Source organism: Dromiciops gliroides, chromosome 1, assembly GCF_019393635.1.
Source record: "Dromiciops gliroides isolate mDroGli1 chromosome 1, mDroGli1.pri, whole genome shotgun sequence".
NCBI classification, from domain to species: Eukaryota; Metazoa; Chordata; class Mammalia; order Microbiotheria; family Microbiotheriidae; genus Dromiciops; species Dromiciops gliroides.
The window spans coordinates 640235342-640252589 of NC_057861.1; the positions used below are offsets into that span (position 1 = coordinate 640235342).

At 38.7% G+C, this 17248-nt stretch overlaps 1 protein-coding gene across 1 annotated transcript in view; it reads right to left on the reverse strand.

Annotated features, from left to right (window-relative positions):
* Positions 1-10425: 10425 nt before the first annotated feature.
* Positions 10426-17248, reverse strand: part of SPATA6L (spermatogenesis associated 6 like) — a 96212-nt gene continuing 89389 nt past the window's right edge. The window contains exon 13 of the mRNA XM_043977506.1: positions 10426-11988. The gene's annotated coding sequence lies outside the window, so the exon portion shown is untranslated. The remainder of the gene's footprint in view (positions 11989-17248) is intronic.

A 17248-nucleotide genomic window follows, 5' to 3' on the forward strand; every position in this document is an offset into this window, starting at 1 on the left:
GGAAACACTGAGATGGGCTCTTGAAAGTTGATGTGTCGGGGCAGCTAGGTGGTGCAGTAGATAGAGCACCGGCCCTGGAGTCAGGAGTACCTGAGTTCAAATCCGGCCTCAGACACTTAACACTTACTAGCTGTGTGACCCTGGGCAAGTCACTTAACCCCAATTGCCTCATTTAAAAAAAAAAAAAAGCTGATGTGTCTTCCAGACATCAGAAAAGTCCATTTTGGCCTGATTTCATAACCATAGTATTAACACCAGCTAGCAACAAAGGGGATGGACTGACAGCCAAGCCTGGGTCACTTATTGCCATTTGGTCAAAATTTCAATCTGACTTTAATCAGAGGTCTACCTGGGCCAGCCAGGCACTCCCCAGATAAGCCAGAAGGGTGAGAAAAGACAAAAATCATCACTACCAGATTAATCATCCAAAAACCAAAGGCACCAAAGAAAGTAGAGTTATTTATTTGTATTAGAGAAAGCATGTTGCCCTACAGATCCCAGAAAAACCTGACACAATAACAACACAATCAGAAGCTGAATATACCTTCGAAAAATCATTGAAAATTCTTCCTTCTCCCTTATTTGTCTTCCTTCCAAAATTATTGCCCAGTGATTCCAGTCTAGATATTTGTCTCTATTACTCTCTATTACAATTAGATTGTAAGATCCTTGAGGCCAGGGGCTATCTTTTTCCTCTTTTTTTGTATCCTCAATACTTAGCACTGTGCCTAGTACATAGTAGATGGTTAATAAATGCTCATTGATTGTCTCCCCCATCATAGATTTAAAAGAATATTTTAATGAGCCCCCCCACCCCACCAAATCTAAGAGTTTGAATATACTTCCTTGAATTATGGACAATGTAAGAAAATTATGGAATTGGAAGGGTAAGTAGTGAGTAAGGAGCAGTGACTGGAGAAATAGAAGTGATTTATCCATTGACTGGACATCTTGAAAGACAGCTTAGACGTTTCTTACCAAGAAAACATCATAAACATAGAAGAGAGGCAAAGTCTAATGACATTAGGGGTGAGTAATGTTAGTTGAGAGAGATCATAGATTTAGCATTGGAAGGGAACTTAGAGTTCCTTTAGTCTGCTGCCTCATTTTATTATAGATGAGGAACTGAGGTCTCAAGGAGGTTAAATGATTGTTCAAGGCCACATACTAAGTGGCAGAGCCAGGAGTTAAACTCAAGTTTAAACCCAGCACCCTTTTCACTATACCACATTTCCAGAGTTTTCTTTTTGCTAATATGAAGACAGATAACAAATTCTTGACTTGTCTTAAAAAATCTTATCTTCCAAAAAGTGAAGGAAACAAGGACAACTGCTTTCTCTTCTGGACCTGATTTTGAATAAGAAGAGACATATAATAATAACAATAATAATAGGGGCAGCTAGATGGCACAGTGGATAGAGCACCGGCCCTGGAGTCAGGAGTACCTGAGTTCAAATCCGGCCTCAGACACTTAACACTTACTAGCTGTGTGACCCTAGGCAAGTCACTGAACCCCAATTGCCTCACTAAAAAAAAAAAACAACAATAATAATAATAAGCATACCAGGGGGCAGCTAGGTGGTGTAGTAGATAAAGCACTGGCCCTGAATTCAGGAGGACCTTAGTTCAAATCCGGCCTCAGACACTTGACACTTACTAGTTGTGTGACCCTGGGCAAATCACTTAACCCTCATTGCCCCACTAAAAAAAAAAGTGATCAGGGAAGTATCTTAAAAAAAAAAATAAGCATAACAGCAATACTACTACAGGTCTGTATCCCAAGATGATTAAGGATAAAAGAAAAGAACCTGTATGTTCTAAATTATTTATAGCAGCTCACTTTGTTGGGGAAAAGAACTTGAAATCAAGGGGATGCATATCAATTGGGAAATGGCTGAACAAGTTGTGGATTATGATGTCCTATAAGAAATGATGAGCTCAATTATCTTAGAAAAACATGGATAGACTTGGATAAAATAACAAAGAATAAAATGAACAAAACCAAGAGAATAGTTCTGTATATAGCAACAGCAATATTGTTTTAAGAACAACTTTGAGCAAATAAGTTATTTTGACTATTAAAAATACTCAAATTAACTACAAAGGACCTATGATGGAAGATACTATCTTCATCCAGAGAAAGAACTGTTAAATAGATGTATAGATGATTTTGTGTATACATACAGACACATATACATATACATATACATAGATACATACAGACATACATATTTGGATCTAATGGTAGTCATCTCTAGGGTAAAGAGGAAGGGAAGAAAAAAGGGGGAGATTATATAATAACTATTATATATTTAAAAGGAACAGCAAGTTGCACATAATAGCTTTGCAGTTTCATGTGCAATAATCCTTTTTATCATACTATCCATAAATTTAAAATAAAATTTAAATTTCAAAAGGCAACTAGAAATATTTTAAAAGAGAGGAAATGAAAACAATGCTTTAAGAAACAGCCACTTTTCCTCTTTGTTATACTAACATGTGATCACATTTAAGACTGGAATTTTGTGTCAGTTTTAATTGTGTTGTATCTTCATTAAATTGTATTTTTAAAATTTTAATTGTTTTTTAATATAAAAAATTAATCATAGAATCTCAGTGTTGGAATGGATCTTGCAAACTGTCCAATACAACCAACATTTGAAAAACAATCCCTTCAACAAAATTGCCCACAAATTTCGGAAGAAAATGACCACGACATCCATGAAATTCATGACAGAAAAGGTGCTGAACCCCAGAACACTTTTGTTTGCTTTTTGTTTATTTATTTTGGTGGGGCAATGAGGGTTAAGTGACTTGCCCAGGGTCACACAGCTGGTAAGTGTCAAGTGTCTGAGGCCAGATTTGAACTAAGGTCCTCCTGAATCCAGGGCCAGTGTTTTATCCACTATGCTATCTAGCTGCCCCTCACCCAGAACGTTTTTGAAAAGATACAGAGAGAAGATAGGTAGAGAGGCATTGTAGTGTAATGGAATCTAGGACCTGGATTTGAACCCTCCCTCTGAGACCTACTAGCTGTGTGACCTTGAACAAATCATTTAAACTCTTTGAGTCTCATTTTTCTCATCTGGAAAATGGGGATAATATCATCTATAGTACCTACATCACTGAATTGTTGTGAGACTCAAATGTTTATAATATTGTTTGCCAATTTTAAAGTGTTGTAAAATGAGAATTTTTATTATCTCACAGCCTACATGGTCTACATGAGAAGTCAGTTCAAAAGGGATAAGGAATATCCAGAGGAGCCTATGGCGCCACTTTCCTAGGCCTGGCTCCAAAGTTAGAATTGGCCATGGAAACTCTCCCACAAGCTTGCTGATGTGGCATAGTTATAATACCACCTTCCGTGTCCTAAGAGTTTCTATACTTCACATTTTAGGGTGTGATTAGAATAGGCCCTCCTAGTTAATCGTTAAAGAACTCCCTTTGTTCCTAGTCCATGTTCCTTGACCCCATCTTACCATCTTCATCTTGGCAGCTGGAACAGCAGGTCCTTTGTCTGAAAATCCTACATAAATGTGAGCTCCAAGCAGTTCTAGGCCTTCTTATAAAGCACACACGTTACTGCAAGTCAGCCTACCGTGCCCTGAATACTGCCCCAAGGAATACACATATGCAACTCAATCCTTGAAAGAACATTTCATTTATCCATGCCCTCCCATCCTGAGTTTGTCTGTATCAATAAACCCTTTTGGCCCATCCTTGTGTTGCTGAATGCCATTTATCCTAATTCTACCCTAAATTTTTATGCCATGTGGGAAGCTCTCAACAACAGTATTCTGAAGAAACAAAGAGAAATTATGATGAAGAAAGGAGGAGCTGTCTAAAGACATGGGGAAATCATCCACCAAATTAGATTTTTAAAAGACAAATACAGGGGCAGCTAGGTGGCACAGTGGATAGAGCGCGGGCCCTGGAGTCAGGAGTACCTGAGTTCAAATGCAGCCTCAGACACTTAACACTTACTAGCTGTGTGACCCTGGGCAAGTCACTTAACCCCAATTGCCTCACTAAAAAAAACAAAAAGACAAATGTAGAAGATAGAAGCAAGATTAAATAATAGAAGATTAATGTCTAAGTGTGTCATGGTCCCATTAAGAATTATGTCAGGAGGGGGGCAGCTAGGTGGTGCAGTGGATAGAGAATAGGGCCTGGATTCAGGAGGACCTGAGTTCAAATCCAACCTCAGACACTTGACACTTACTAGCTGTATGACCCTGGACAAGTCACTTAACCCTCATTGCCCCACCAAAAAAAAAAAAAAGAATTATGTCAGGAGCACTGAGCCGCAGAACAAGCTGAGTCTGGTGAAGGGTCCTAAGAACAAAAAAACCAACAAACAATGAGGATTAATTGTATTGGAGGGGGAAAAATCCAAGAAAGGGTAATAGCACACAGTGCTTGTGGTGGATTATTACCATCACAAAAGACAATGGAGAGAAAGCAGAACTACTCAACCCACATTTTCCTTCTTTGTTCTCTGCTAGGAGACTCATCTTTGAACTAAAAAGGACAGAACAAAAATGACCAGCGGAGGGTTGAAATGAAGCATAATCATGTAAAAGATCATAGAGAATAGAGCTACCACAGAATTAGAAATTAGTAACTGTCTATTCATTTATTCATTTACAAATTAATTACATGTACTACTACAGTAATATATTATGTCCATTATGAGTCACAAAATAAGACATTTTAAAGAATGTTATAAAGATTATTTTAAATATTCCTATTTTATTTATTAGTGCTACAATTTTTTTCACTCTATTATTAGCAATAATGTTTTAGTGAGAGCAATGTTATTGAATATGCCTCATAACATTTTAAAATCTCAGTTTAATACTTTGAGATTCAATTCAAAAGTCTGGTTCTAAGATCAATTTATTGTAATAGTGGGTTTAAATAGCAGAAACATCCCCTCACAAAAAACAGCAAAGATACCAATGGAAAAAGTGCATCCCTGGCTGTGTATTATTAAATTATAATACTCTTTTTTTTAATCCCATACGCCAATTATGCAGAAGTTTTTGTTGAAATTTGTCTGGTAAATTTACATCTTCCCTGATGTCAAGCAATCGTCCTTAAAAACCAATTGAAAGGCACTGTATTTTGATATTTTTTTACAAGTGGGTTCAAAACACAGTAAAACTCTTCACTAAAAAGATTTTTAAACATGTTAGAAAATCCATTACCAAGTGTGTGAAGTATAAAGGTAGGAGAATTTTTATAGGTTGGCACACATATCATTTTTTGCAACAAAAACTTAGTTTTTAAATGTCTTGCTAATAAGAATGGCTTCCTACCATCATTTATTTACGATTTAGGGCAGAATATGCATTTAGGGCAAGGTTCATCATTAACAATGGTGGATATGAATCCAAATGTCAGATAATCTTTATTTCAAATAATTTTGCCAGACTGCTTGTCGAATCTGATTAGATCATCATTTTTCCAATGCAATACGGTTAAAAAAGAATTTGTACCAGGAGTAGTAGAATTGTCAGCTCTCCTATTTTCTTGTTGCATTATTAATACTATTCTCGATCCACAGTTCCTCTGAAGGAACCTTTTTAAACCACATGTCCATTTTGTGAGGGTTAGTTTAGTTAAAACTGCATAACATAATCTGTAAATCCAATTAACCTGGCATCTATAACCACAATTTATTATAATATGCTGAAAGCCAAGGAACAAATGAGGATGTCCCTGTAAATCCCCTTGCACAAATATAAATCCCACTCTTCTCTCAAGACACCTTGTATACCAGATATGCATAATAGAAGGACCAAGGGAAATTGCTTGCCAGTGTTGAGTTATATAGTAAATATTAAAGCGTCTTCATTTCATATTTGTTTAGATGAATAGGAATGTTAATATTTTCTTTCCACCCTCCATTGTATTAGCTTGTTCAACCCCTGGGGTAAACACAGCCCATTTTGGAGAATACAATATTAGAGTATCAATGAACTCCAACCTCCAGGACTGACCCAGTACAAAGAACTGATGGCCCCGGTAAAGAATAATGTGAAGGCCTGTCTTTGCTTGTGGGATCTCTGTGCCTCTCTCTTTTCTGCTGACCCCCTTTTCCTACACCGTGGCCTCTTCCAGGCATTAACCTCTCTCTGACTTCAGTGAACCAGCGTTCAATGCTGAACTCCTACCGTTATCTGCTCTTGCCAGGCATCACTGAATTTTGCTCTCTCCCTGGAAAAAGTACTCCATATTCTTTCTGCAACTGTGGCAGTCATTTCCGTTGTCTGTCCATGACATCCCCTTCTGTCCCCGCAGTACCGGTCTTGCCTCACCATTACTGTCACACCCTCTGTCTGCTCTCTTCCACAAGAAAGTGCTGTAACCTCTTTAGAAAGAATCACAGTCCACATTCCTCGGGACTATCTGAAATGTTTCTGCTATTTTTCCTCATGTCCCACAGCCCTGACAGCCATTGAAAAGGAAATCTTATTGAATGGTCATGAAGTCTTCACAACATAGCCAGGTCCACCAAAGGTTCCCAGCTCTATTACTATTCTAGTTAGGGTGACTTGATTGCACACATCATTCACCTGTCCCCTTCTTCAGGTTTCAAGCAGCGTATCCTCCCATCCAATCAGCAACCCTACCCAGACGATAAGGGCCCCCAAGGTAATGTTGCTAAAGTACTGTTCTAATCGCCTACCATCTCTGTTTTAAAATCTTCAGGGACTTCTTATTTTGTTGGGGTTTTTTTTTGTTTTTTAGTGAGGCAATTGGGGGTTAAGTGACTTGCCCAGGGTCACATAGCTAGTAAGTAAGTGTTAAGTGTCTGAGGCCGGATTTGAACTCGGGTACTCCTGACTCCAGGGCGGATGCTCTATCCACTGTGCCACCTAGCTGCCCCAGGGACTTCTTATTTTGAATAGGAGAAGTCTAAATTCCAGAATCTTCTGCAGTCTGCCTTCTCTCACCTTCTTCTCTACCTTTATTGTACCCTATTCCACTTCTTGTTTTCAATATTGGACTCTTCCATTGTGCCCCAGTAATCTCATAGGTCAGCTCCTGCTGTATCTTATCTAGATTGCAGGCCTCTAAGCTACTTCCAAGTCCTAACTGTACCTATACATCACCACCCTGACACTTAAAGCCCCCCAGAGCCTGTTTCCAACAACCAGTTCAACCTTTTATCTCTTACCCATCCCATAATATTCTGTCTAGTCTATCTGAGACTTAGAATGCAGAGACCTTGGCTTGAATCCACAATCTGACACTGGTTAGCTAAGGACAAGACATTTCACCTCTCTTTTCCTCAGTTAAACTCTGACCTAAAACTAAAAATACCATGACTATTATTACTATTAGTGTTGCCTCTCGAAGTTGACTGTGCTATAAAATGTATCCAGTGAATTTATCAAGTGGTTTACAAACTAGGAAGGAAATAAGCATTTATATTGTGTCAGGCACTGTGCTAAAGGATTTACAAATATTATCTCATTTGATCCTCACAACAACCTTGTAATGTACATGCTAATATTATTCTTGTTTTACAGTTGAAGAAATTGGGGTAAACAGAAAAGAAATGACATGTTCTTGGTCATATAGCCAGTAAGTGCCTCAAGGCAGATTTGAGCTCCGGTCTTCCTGACTCTAAGTCCATTGGTCTGTCTCTCATACCACCTAGTTGCAATTCATTACATTAAATAATATATATGAGAGGGCTATCCTTTTAATAGTTTCTTAAGAATATATACATGTGGGGGTAGCTAGGTGGCGCAGTGGATAAAGCACTGGCCTTGGATTCAGGAGGACCTCAGTTCAAATCCAACTTCAGACACTTAACTAGCTGTGTAACCCTGGGCAAGTAACCCTAATTGCTCTGAAAAAAAAACAAAAACAAAAACAAAAAAAGAATATATACATGTATATATGTATTATTATGTACATATATACATATATATAATTAGGAACATAAAATGGACCCAAAAAAACCATAGTAATTTATTTGATATCTTAGGCCTAGGTAAATGCCACATCTGTTTTGTCAGGGTAACATTCATGTAGGAGATAGATACATTTAATTGGTTCTAAGAACTAGACTTGTAGGAACAAGGATGTAATCATTCTTATCTAGGTCAGGGAGGTAGCATAGTAGATAGAGTGCTATGCCCAAAGTCAAGAAGAAGTTCAAATCCTCAGACACTTACTAGCTGTGTGACCGAGGACAAGTCACTTAACCCTTTTGCCTCAGTTTCCTCATCTGTAAAAATAAGTTCGAGAAGGAAATGGCAAACCACTTTAGAATCTTTGTCAAGAAAACCCCAAACAGGGTCCCAAAGAGTCAGACACGACCAAAACAACAACAAAGATTTGTAAGGCTTTTGACATATATTATATTACTTGATCCCCTGGGAATTGGTACTATTATTATATCCATTTTACAGATGAGGAAACTGAGGCTTAGGGAGGCTAAGTGACCCGCCTAAAGTCACATAATGAGTAAGTCTGTGCAGTAGGAATTGAACTCGGGTGTCAATGACTCCAAGTCTAACATACTCACCACTCACTGTGCCACCTGGCTGCCTCATACTTACCATTTCAGGTCTCACCTTTGTGCATTTGGGAAGGCTGACCCAGCCCCCATGTCTGAAATACATTCCATTCTCATCTGTACTATAATATAATGCTATATGATGATGTCTCTTGAAAAAATAGAACCTGATATTTATATAGCAATGTGCTGACTTCACAGCAATATATAAGTGATGGCTATTAGAAGAGCTAAGAAATAACATTTTGAGTACATAAGTCACTTGTTTATTTACTCATCAACCATTTAAGTCCTGTTACAAAGCACTATACCAGAAGCCAGGGGAGAAACAATCAAGCAAAAAAGATAGGTTAGACATGGTGCCCGCCCTCAGGGTGCCCACCCTCACGGAGCTCACAATCCAGCACAGGTGGAATTCATTGCATCTGAGATTAGATTGGTGGCTCCTTATTCTGCTGAGAAGAAATGAAATTTAAGAGAGAAAAAAATGCTCCAGTTACACCAATGAAAAACCTCTGTCTTTAATATGACCCCAAAAGATGTATGCTTCTAATAGAAGGGCTGGACATTAAGCAATTACATTCTCACATACAGATTTATTTAGAAATAGTACTACCTGACAGTAGGCAAGTAATAAGCAATTATTATGTACTTAACAATGTGACAGACACTGTGCTAAGTAAGTGACAGTGATGAAAATTAAGGAATCAACAAAGTGAAGCAAGAAGATGGTGGGGTTTTTTCCTTTCCATTTATTAATTATCATTTCTCACAAAACAATCCAAATCTTGAGTTATTACATACATAAAAAAGAAACGGGACCAAATACTGCTCCCCAAAAAGAAAACATGACCATAAAAACCTTATAGGAATTATTTTAAGGAGACATTTAAAAGAGAGAATTAGTTAAATGGGAAAGTTACAAGATCTCAAAGTGCTAAATTTTTGGCTTATTTAGTGTCTTAAAAAATAATGGCAATTTTTAACAATATGGACAATAAATGTCGTACCTACATGGAACTTAGGCATTATGCTTAAACACTGAAGAAAATTAAATGTTACAATTACAAGGTGTAAATATGCTTATAGTTTAGAGGAGATGTCCATTACTTTCACCTGATTCTCTACAGTTAATAAAAGTCCCATTTCTAGGCAATTCAGGCCTTTGCTAGGATTTTTCTGTGGATCTTAATTGGTTTATACATTATGTTCCATTTTGAAGCATATTTAGAGAATGATTGCAAAATAATAGATTGAAACCCAAAGGAAATAGAGGATTTTTAAAGAATATAGAAATAAACTTTATTCCAGTAATTTAATCTAGGTCTGGTAAAGAAAGAACATGGTAGGGGGAAGCTAGGTGGTGCAGTAGATAAAGCACCAGTCCTGGATTCTGGAGGACCTGAGTTCAAATTTGACCTCAGACCCTTGACACTTACTAGCAGTGTGACCCTGGGCAAGTCACTTAACCCTCATTGCCCTGCAAAAACAAAACAAACAAACAAACAAAAAACAAGGTGTAGTGGAAAATATGTATCCTTGGATTCAGGGAAGATGTGAGTTTGAATTTTGAATCCATCACTCATTAGTGGGATGACCGTGGGCAAATTACTTAACTTCACTGAGGTTCAGTTTCCTCATTTGTAAAATAAAGGGCTAGACTAGATGGTCTCCGCAGTCCTTTTCAGCTCTGTACCTATTATCTTGTGATTGATTCTATGAACTTAACTTCTCTGAGGTTCAGTTTTCTCATCTGTAAAGCAAGGTATTATAACGTCAACTGTTCCCCTCTATCCCATAACTCACAGGGTGGCTATGAGGATCAAATGGGATAAGAGATGCAGAATATTTTGCAAATCTTAAAGCCCTCACTACCTAAATAAATGTAAGCTACTCATGATGCTAAGTTTCAGGGAGAAGATGAATGGCTGGGGCCGGGGGGGGGGGCAGAAATTGGAAAGGGAATATTTTCCTCATTTACCTCAGAAGGAATAGATCCATTAAGGGAGGAAAGGAATTTTGTATTCAATCAATTAAAATGCTAAGAGGGAAGGAGTTCCATATATCATAAAGGGAGGTAAAGAAAATGGTTTCCGTTTCCAACTGGTGATGCCATGTAGATAGACACCTACGCATCACCTCCTGAATGGCAGACTCAGGAAAGGATGCCCCATTCACTCCCTAAAAATCCTGCACTGATCTATAACTGCTCATGTGCTGAAATGCTTGAGCTTCTGAACAATGAAAGAGTGCCCCAACCATCTGTCTCAGCTTAAGGCTATAGTATACGGGAAGGAATTGTTTTTCCTCATTTTATAAATGTGTCAGAAGAGAATTCTGACTTCAAAGGGAGAACTGGACTATAGATGCTGCGGACTCTTGTGACTCCTATGACTTTGCACTTTTAATACAGGTGTACCTCACTTCAAGAATATCAGATGCATGAAAATCTATATTATGACTATTCTTCTTCATTCATATTTACACCGTGTTTTAAAGTTCACAAAGTGCCTTCCCCACAACAACCCTGTGAGGTAGGTAACACTGAGTCAGGACAGCAAAGCAGAAAGAGCCTGAAACTTGGAATTAGGGGATACAGGTTCCCTCTCATCCATGGACAAGTGACTTCACCATTCTTAGTCTTAGCTTCCCCCTCTCTATAATGGGGATAAAAAAATTTGTATTACCTATTTCATAGGATGACTGAGGAGAAGGCATTTGGTTCACCTAAAAGTACTATCTGCAGGGTCATAGAGTTAGCAAGTATTGGAGCTAGGATTTGAACCTAGCCCACATTTGACAGAAAAGTAAACTGAGATGGAGATTAAGAGACTTGCTCAAAGCCACCCAGGGAGTTGATATCAGAGAAAGGTCAGACAAGTTATAAGTGTTCTAATTTCAAATGTAATGCTCTTTGCGCTATACTACTCTTTAACCAGGATTTCTCTAGAGGAACAAGCAGTCCTATTCTATTATGCTTAAAATATAATTCAACTTCTTTTAAAAATTTTATTGACATTTGAAAGATACATATCTGTTACCTAAAGAGAGGTACACCTGTCCTGGGGTCTTAACTATTCTGACAATGTTACTCAGAAAAGCCTCTTTTCTTCAATGCCAAGGCCTTTCCCACCACATTATCATACTTTGTTCTTATTTCATTGCTCCCCACAAAAAAAAAAATAGTTTCTAAATTGACACTGAAAATGTAAGCCCCAAACTCCAATCATTTTAATCAACAACTCTTACCTGGTAAAAATACACAGTACAAGATTTCATTCAAAGGGAAACAGACAGAACAAGATGACTTGTTAAAGATAACACAAAAGGCTGTTCAGCTCTAAATGAGTGTATGTACTGTTACTTTAAATGAGTTCTTCGCACTCCCCCTATTGCTCTCATTCATTTTTCACTGTACAGTTAGGAACACCATAACACACAGAGTCCTGTGAGGGGGAAAAAACATATAAATCACTAAGAGCACAGACTATTTCCTTCTTTACTTTAAAACTTCAAAGATACGTGAGGTCACAGGTGTGAGCATTCCCTCTAATGACATCAAATACACTCCCTGCCCATGCCTAAAGCAGAGTTGTGTTCTCCCCTCCTCTTAAAAAAAAATCCTTCCCCCCTCACCCCACCCCAATCCCCCCTCCCCAACCCCGGCCCTGCCTGCACCAATATCCTCTTTTCACTTAATGAGGTTAGTTCTTGGTTGACACACAGTCACGGGCCCCGCAGGCAACAGAAAGCCAGGCCACTGATGGTCCTAACCCAAGCCTTTCTAGCTTGGTGGGATCTGTGAGAGTTAGCACTCTGCTGGCATATCCTTTAAGAACCCAGGGTCACCTCCATGTCACAATGGGATGTTGGAGAAAGAAGGCTTTAGGATATTTGCACAGGGAAACAATAGTGAAATTTAATTAAACTGAATTCACTATCTGTTACATGTAAGGGATACCTTTAGGTCCCCTCTCCCCAGATTTTCCCCCTCTAAGACAATTTGTCTGGTTCAGAGGCACTGCATCCAGCCAAAGACTTTCCTGTCTATGTGCAGCAGCCATGTGTTGGAAATAAGAAAAGGGATACTCCCAGGGTCCTGTCCAGTCCTTTTCCACACCTTCTATTTTTCAGAAGCAAAGTAAGCAAGTGGCCTATACACTCTCATCCCACTTGCTCCTGGAATGTTCACTTTTCCCTCCCTACCAGTAGATCCTCAATTTCACTGAAGACTTCAATTACATTTGTTTCAATAAATACTTATTAGGTTCAAGACACTGTTGACTAATTATTGGACAACCAATTTTTTTAGAGCTGGGATTTTGAGGTAACCCTATTTTTATCTAATTTTTTTTCTAGAAGTGTGATGAGGCACCATGTGGCAAACTCTTCCTTTTCAACCCCCCTCCCTGATTAGGTATACAACAAGTACAGAGCATTATGTGCCAACTGCATGAGTTGTAACAGCAGGATGTGGTGTAATTTGGCAAGTCTCATCAGTTCCTTAACTTGGTAATTATAAGCTATGTTCTGTATAACTACCTAATAAATCCTTGGATGGTTATTTTTGAAATCAAAGATTTAGTGACCCAGCATTTGTCCTTTCATCTTTCAGGTGGAACATTCTCATCAGAAAAGCTGCAGAATATGGAACTCTCTTGCTGTCTCTGTGCACCGAACTGATGGAAGCCATGTACCCTGTGTGGCAACTGAGGAAGTTAGCTGTGCTTTGATGCATGAATGACAGTAGGGTTAGACATTCGGGAATCAGATCAGAATTAAATATGAGGTAGTACATTATATATTTTATATTTCAACATAGTCATAAGGCTTTATTCGATTATTTGAAATACCATATAACTATCACAGTGGGTCAGCTAGGTGGCCCAGTAGATAAAGTGCCAGCCCTGGATTCAAGAGGACCTGAGTTTGAATCCAGCCTCAGACACTTGACACTTACTAGCTGTGTGACCCCGAGCAAGTCACTTAACCCTCACTGCCCCACCAAAAACAAACAAACAACAAAACTATTACAGCAATTTAATGGTGATAGCAGAGCACCAGTGAACTGTATATGGTGCTTAACAGGTGACCTTATTAGCTATTTGTCCTTGGACAACTTCTTTAACTTCTTTGGGCCTCAGTTTCCTTATTTGTGAAAAGAAGGGATTAGTTAAATTTTTCTTTAAGGTCTCTCTAGTTGAAATGTTCTATGATTCTAGCATTCTGTCATATTGTTTTCAAAGCTGCAGTCTAGGATGGTTGCTAGTTGCCCTCATCTTTCTATGATGGTTTATTTTGACCTTAATAGGATCATAGATTTACCCTGGCTGTTCCCCACACCTAGAATATTCCCCCTCAGCTCCACCCCTGGCTCCCCTGGATTCCTTCAAGTCTCACCTGAAATCCTACCTTCTGTAGGAAGACTTTCTAGATCTCCCTTAATGCTAGTGCCTTTCCTCTGAGATTATATCCAATTTATCCTGTATATTTCTTGTTCATAACTATGTCATTTGCATGTTTTCTCCCTTATTGGAATGTGAGCTTCTTAAGGGCAGAGGTTACTTTTGCCTTTCTTTGTATCTATAGTGCTAAGCACAGAACCTGACATATCGTGGGTGCTTACTAGACGTTTGTTGACTTTGCTTGACCTTAGGAGTCATCTCATCTTTTTTTACAGGTGAGAGAATTGAAGACTAGGGATTGGCCCGAGGTCACACAGGGAATAAATGGCAGAGCTGAGATAGGAGTGGTCTTTGGACCCTAAATTCAGCAGTCTTTGTGCTGAATGACTTTTGGGGGGGGGTGAGGCAATTGGGGTTAAGTGACTTGCCCAGGGTCACACAGCTAGTAAGTGTCAAGTGTCTGAGGCCAGATTTGAATTCAGGTCCTCCTGAATCCAAAGCCAGTGCTTTATCCACTGTGCCACCTAGCTGCCCCTGCATGATTTTCTAAGTTGTGAAGGACAGTAGTTTGCTGTGATCCTCACCTTTCTAAGTTACAAATTATGATGTTCCCTAGTGGCCTTGCTTTCCCTAGTTCTGCATCACATGCTTCAGGTAGTTGGGAATCTGAGCCAGAGACAAGGGATAGAAGATAAAGATAGTGAAGACAAAACTAAATTGGATGGATGGATGGATGGATGGATGGATGGATGGATGGATGGATGGATGGATGGATGGATGGATGGATGGATGGATGAATGGATGAACAAATGAATGAATGAATGAATAAATAAAGATTACTGAATCCATTGTGTCAATGACAAATTTTAGTTTGAAAATTACTTAGGAATAGCCCACATAAGCTGTAGGGCAATCCCTGCCCTTCAGAAAGTTTAGATGTAGAAAAAGAGGGTCCAGTCTTGTCCTTCCTATGTTCTCCATTAATAGATACATGTAAGTGGTAGATTAAGAATAGCAAGACTAAAGGGAACCAATTTTCTATCTGAGTTTAAAAATAGCTTGGTACACTTGCTCTATGTACTGTGGGTATTCACTAAATGTTTTTTAAATTATCATGACGGTTCCAAAAATGGACGTGAGAGGCTAGATTGTGCATTAAAGGCAACTCAGGCAAAGGCATAGAGCTCCTAAGAGAGTTCTTTATTCAAGGAAAGTAAAACCTATGCGCCTAACTAAAAGGAGTGTAATTAACATATATAGGGGAATGATATCAGCAAGGAGCTTGAACTAGGATGCAATTACCTTAGTGCTCCATAGAGTCAAAATGATAACTTCACACACATCTAAAAGAATGAAAAAAATCACTATCATAACTATAATGTCCTTTTTTTTCTGATTCAACGTATGTGCATTTTGTGCCTATAATGTGCAAGGCCCCCTTTCTCAGTGCTGAGGGTACAAAGATAGATATAAAAGGAACTTATACTCTAATAAGCAAACTATGACTTCTGTGCTTCCTGACATTGAACAGGGGTTTTATGATACTCCAATCCTAGCTTATTTTCTATGCTGGAAGATCCTTTTCCACTTTTCTCCACAACTCCTCTTTCTCCTCATTCCTTTAAAAATGAGTGGACCCGGGGGCAGTTAGGTGGCGCAGTGGATAGAGCACCAATCCTGGATTTAGAAGGACCTGAGTTCAAATCCAGCCTCAGACACTTAACACTTACTAGCTGTGTGACCCTAGGCAAGTCACTTAACCTTCATTGCCCCACCAAAAAAAAATGAGTGGACCCCAAGGTTCCATCCACAGTTACCTTTTTTCCTCTATATAATCTCTCCATTGACATCCAAATAAATAACTTCTGGGACCTTAGTTAAAATCTCTCTATGTATGACTCCCAAATTATTATTTCCAAACTCAATCTTTCCTCCATGCTCCATTTCCACGCCTTCAGTTTCCTGGATCTCACTAGTATATCAAAGTAAAATTATTTACAACAAAAGTCATTATATCCCCTAAAAAACTGCTGATCCTCCCAATTTCCCTACTTCTTTTCCAGGTTTAGAACTCAAAGGCAGGTTGGAGACATAATTATCCCTTTACATAAGAGTCCAAGAATACTAACCAATCTTGGAGTACAAGGAGTTGTCAAGGTGGCAGATTGTGAGGTCAGTAAACTCCTGAACAAATTTCTACTCCAGAGGGTTTTACTGAAGTTTTCTTTCTCTCAGCTTGAAGGATATTATTAAGACCACCCTTCTCCATCTAAGCTCTTTGCAAATATTATCTCATTTGATACTCATATCAACCCTGGGAGGTAGGTGCTATTATTATTCCCATTTTGCAGATGAGGAAAATGAGGCAGACAGGTGAAATAATCATTTTGCCCTGGTCGCACAGCTGGCAAATGTCTGAAGTTGGAGTTGAACTGAGGTCTTTCTGACTCCAAGCCCAGCTCTCTCTCCTCTGTGCCACCTAACTGCTGGCAAAAAAGATAAGAAGTTCTAATTCTTCCTTGCTCTTACCTGGAATACTGAAGTATCTTCCCAACTGGTCTCCTTGTCTCCTGTCTTCTTTCCCCAATACAAACCTTCATATAACTATCAAATTAATATTCCTAACATGCATATCTGATGACATCTTCTCTGCTCAAAAACCTTCAGAAGCTACTCATTGTTTACCAAAAAACTATAAACTCCTCAGGCAGGCCCTGAATGTCCTTCATGATTTGACTATAGCCTTCTTTTCCAATATTCTCCCTCATGTGTCCTATACTCCAAACTAGACCACTTGCCCAAGACCTAATCTTACTCTGCATTTTGCACTTTCTGCCCTTATGCATGGAATGGTCTGCCCTGACAAATCTACCTGCTGAAATGCTCCTTTGAGGCTCAGATGGGAGTCTCTCCCCTCCATTAAATTTTCCCTGATTCTCCATGATCCCCAAGCCATAAGAACCTGCCCTTCGCCATCTCTGATACTACTCTGGATCAATCCCACAGACCCATCAAATTGTAACTTATATTACAGTTATCTGTGGATTTTTTCTTTACCTACTTAATTATAAACTTCTTGAGAGTAGGGCTATATATTGTATCTCTGCATTCCCAGTACCCACAGAGATCATATTAATATTCAAAAAATTAATAAAATTTCTAAAGTGAAGAATTTCTCAATGGCAATTTGAAACTAAGAGTATTAACTGCACTGTTTAAAAGAGAGCCAGATACTTTATAAGAACCCAAATGCAATATAGTGATGATAGAGCCACTATTGCCATATGCAAGCATACCCTAT